The sequence below is a fragment of the Cibotium barometz genome, chromosome 48 (assembly GCF_041138505.1).
Source record: "Cibotium barometz isolate CiBa-2024 chromosome 48, ASM4113850v1, whole genome shotgun sequence".
NCBI lineage: Eukaryota > Viridiplantae > Streptophyta > Polypodiopsida > Cyatheales > Cibotiaceae > Cibotium > Cibotium barometz.
Window position 1 is genome coordinate 26,692,604 of NC_141093.1, and position 4,893 is coordinate 26,697,496.

The following is a 4,893-nucleotide window of genomic DNA, read 5'->3' on the forward strand; positions in this document are numbered from 1 at the left end:
TATGGAGGCAAAGGAGTACTAGTCTTCTTCCTCCCGTCCATATTGAACCTCTACAAAACTTTGCCAATGTATTCCTTCTGAGACAAATACAACACATGTTGATTTCTGTCCTGAAGTATTCGCATACTCAAAATGTGATTTGCATCACCCAAATCCTTCATATCAAAGGTTTGATGCAGCCTCTTCTTGAAGGTATCCATCTCTTTACGAGATTTCTCGGCAATCAACATATCATCAACATACAAGATGAGAATCAATAGACTGCCATCCAAAGCTTTCTTGGTGTATAAACAGTGATCTATGTCACTTCTCCTGAAATCCTGGGATTTCATGAATGTATCAAATTTATGATACCATTCCCTTGGTGCCTGTTTGAGCCCATGAAGACTCTTTTTTAGCTTGCATACAAGCTTTTCCTTTCCACTTACTGCATAACCCTCTGGCTGTTGCATATATATCTCCTCATGGAGATCACCGTGAAGAAAAGCAGTCTTCACATCCATCTGAATCAAGTCCAGATCATCATGTGCAACCAAAGCTAATACAGCTCTAAGTGTGGTCATTTTGACCATTGGAGAGAAGATCTCATCAAAGTCCACACCATATTCCTGCTTGAAGCTCTTAGCCACTAGCCTGGCTTTGTATCAGGTGCAACTTTGAGCCTGTAAACCCACTTGCATGGTAAAACCTTCTTGCCTGTAGGCAAATGCACTATTAAAGATGGATTTATTATCAACTTTGTGTGATCTACAATGAGTGAATGTGATTTCATGTACTTGGCATCCTAAAGTTGCCATTGCAACAACAAGGTTTGCCATTCTTTTAAATTTCTCATTCCAAGGCCTTCAATGAGGGGCCTCACTTCTAAGAAAATCCAGTATCACCCGCATGTAGAGGACAATTAAGAATAGTTATATATACAATGCAATCTTGTCACCAAAGTCAAAGTATTAATTAATAGACAAGGATTTTGGATATCTATCGAGAAGGCTATGAGATTGATGTTGCCTATAATAATATGCTTTGAGAGATTTGGACACAAAGAGTCAAGATCTTGGAAAGTTCTAGGTGCATTGGTGTGAAAGATCATGCAAATATTGATTGGAGAGGAGGAGCTTGATGCAACAAGGGGACATGCATTATGGATTATCTTCAGGCCAAAATGGAAGTAGGTTTCTACTTTGTTTCATATGCTTCTAGATCTTCTAGATCCAAGGTGGTGGATATAAAATAAGAGACTAACTTTTGTAAAGTGGTATGCATGTAGAAATGCACCAATGAGCTTTCAAAATAAAGATGTAGGTGGGTTTTCCTACCTTAATCGATGCCAAGGAACAAGTTAAGCACATGTAAGGGGCAAAGAAAAGAAGATGCCAAAGATACATACACCTAGGTCCCACACCAAAGGACAAGTGTATGTCGAAAGGAGGAGCATACAAAGGATGTCCAAGAGCAAGTCAAGGGAAGCTATCAAGCATCCATCTATCATGCCAAGTATGTAGAGACCAAGCTAGCTTTTTTATGGGCATCATGCCCATTTTTGGGCATTTTGGACCAACACTTATTTTGAGTGACCCCATCAAAAAATAAGTTGTGAAAAGTAGGTATTATTTCTACTAAACCAGTCATTTTGAAGGGTGACCTTGCCCGTCAAAAAATATTATTGGCCACCGTGAACCTCTATTCGAACCCAATAACACTCTATGACACTGGGGCCATAACACTGGTTCAAAGAGCCACGGGATTATAAATTGCCATGATCAATGTTTGGTAATGAGGCTACCCAAGATGTATGGAACCCACCTTCATAATAAGGCTATGCAAGATGTAGGAACCCATCTTCATAAAGATTACCTTCATAAAGATTCTTACAATTGTACTTTACAAGGGTTCTAAGATCTTAACGTGAAGTTGGCACTTTTTTCAACTCTATGTGGTAGTAAAAGACATAGAATGTGGGAACCATTGTGAGGGTGTTCTTAGAAGAATTTAAGCCTACACATGGTGAGGGTGTTCTTAGAAGAATTTAAGCCTACATATGGTGTGGGATCATTTGTTGCACAACTCAAAGATCTAAATCACCTACCAAACGAAGCACTTTTTTTATCTACAAATTTCAATAATGTGTTGATAGGATGACGTACGCAAGAGTGAAGTTGTTAGATGAATTTTGAAAAGAGCTTTTGGTGTGGATGGTTTGTATCCAGTGCTTATAAGAGTTAGGTAAGGCCACAATGCTAGCAAACTTAGCGCAAGAAATTGAGAGAGTAGGAGAATTTGATAATCATAACAAGACTAGATATGAAGCCAAGTAGTAGACAAGAGGGCAAAAAACTTGTGATCTTATTGGGGAGCCTATGCCCTGCCGCCTCAACCAATGGAAAGTAATTCAATGGGTTACATGTCATGGCGCCCTTTGGTTTCCCCCATAGGACTATGATGCCATAGGACTACACCCCACATTCTACCCCAACCTTCAACAACATCGGCTCTATCAAATGTATTCATTCATGAGATGCCAATAACAAAGATACTAAACACATCCTAGATAGGAATGATCTAGAGCCATCAACATGAGGACATCCGATTTGCCAAAGTATAGCATAGTTGAGGACCTAACTAATGTCCAAGAAAATATGCCTCTTTTGCAATACTTTGCATTAAACATAATGGTTAGCCAAAGAGTTGAGGAGTTCACTGAGGACAAAGGAATCACTAGTGCCCATACAAAATTTTGTAGATGTGAGGATTGAGGATGAACCACCAAGGATTTCAATTAAGGTGCATGGATATCAATTCCACAATAGTATGGTTGATGCCAGATCTTCTTTGTAAATGTGATGACACATATAATGTTCCTTGAATTGGGCTTAAAGATAGATCCTATGGAATCCTCAACCCATAAATGCAAGGTGTGGTGGTGACATAAGTTCCCATAAATGTGGCTAGAGAGCAAGTCTTGCTGGTGGACTTCTATGTGGGGAAATAATTCAGGAATATCTTGGATAGCCAAAGCAGATTACCAAGTTGATTTACCTAAAGAAGATTGCTATTGGGATGTAGACGAAGTCGTGATGCTAGCCTACCAAGGCAAAGAACCAATGTAGTCTACTAGCACAAATATGGAGGACTGAGATAATGAAGTGAAAAGATAAAGCTTAGAAGAGTAGTGTATTGATAATGACTTCCCATTCAAAGAGACCGAAGTCTACATGATGCAAGAGGAGAGTTTTTCAAAGTTAACCAATGCACTAGAAGGCATGGTAAAAAGTAATAACTAAAGAATGGAAAATCCATCATGGTTTGACAATTTATTGGAAGTTGAGGACCGTAATTGCCAATGTGGTAGTCCATATCGCGTTCACATCAAAGGTCCCTAGTATTTCTGGTGTAGGTCTTCAGGCAAGTTTTTCTTTCAAAGTTGATGATTTTATTTTATTTTTGCTACTTCTAGGGTTATGTATCTAGGTTCACACCTCTAGACTCACATCTCTAGGTGTCTGTTGGGCATGTGTCCAAGTTCACACATCTAGACTCACGTCTCCTGGCTTACATGTCCAAGTTCATGTTTGTAGGTTCACGTGTTTGGGGTCACATTTGTAGGTTCACATCTTTTTTGTACGAACTTGGCTCAAGCACTTCCCTCGTATGAAAGGAGTTTACCTAGGGCATGGAAATCTAGGAACTCAGTATATGACAAGGTTGGTGTGCACTTATTCGGTGTTAATTATACTTTAATTCCCCCCACTAATTATAAAGGACATGAATTTTCCTTAGAATTTCTAGGTGATACATATTATATAACAAGAAGATCTTCCAAGGACATGGGTAGATATGTCTGTACGGGTCTTTATGATAGTAATAATTGGTTCATACTATATTAGGTATACCTACATCTAGCCTCATGAATGCAGGCTCATGTCTACAAGTTTACGCGTTCACGCTCATGTCTTTAGGCTCACATGTCCAGACTCACATCTTTTTATGCGAGACTATGGTGGGTTCACGTCCCTTACCCGTGAGAGCTCGTTTAACCTAGTTTTGGGTAGTTTTGTGATTTTGGACTGATGGGATGTGATTAATGGTCATAATCCTAATTTGTGGTTGTGATGCAACTAATTAAGTGTTTTTAAATTGTATGCATGCTTCTAATCTACCAATTTCAAAAATGCATGAACAAGTTTTGAAAATTTATGAAATGGATGAATAAAAATCGATTATCCCACTCTAATTCAACCTAATGGAGCTTAATGCTCATGTTTTTGGAGTTGATTCCACTCCTAACCACAATTCCTAAGCTAATCATTGGATCAAAGCAATGAAATTTAAGCTCTTGGGCTCTAATTTCATGCAAATAACAAAAAAACTAGGGTTTTTCCCTACCAATAAAATAATATAGATGCCCTAATGCAAAATAATCTCCAAATCAAAATCAAACACAAGAAGTTACAAATAATCTCCAAGTCCATAGACTTTGTGTACATAGTTGATATCGAGTGTATAATAAGGCTGCTATATATATTCCAGCACCGTCTTGCAAAATTTAAGGCTTGTTTGCATGGGTAAGATGGAAAGAACCCCTTATGACACGATAGATCGGGTGAGAAAAACCATATTAACCAACGAGTGGTTAACACCATAGATGTAAGTCACTTAAATTTTTTTGAAAGTGTGGCTTATGTGCATGTGCTTGAGTGGTTGGTATATAAAGCTACATAGAGTACATGTACTATGTCAAGACCCACAAAATTCATCAGGTGGATCCAGATATTCTTCTACATGGATAAGTAGATTGCAGCAAACTAGTCCATGTGTTGCCAAGTGGAAAGGACATTCGTAGTGGGTGGTAAAGAGGCAAACATGCAGGCTTCAAGGAAAGTAAAATAAAAGGTT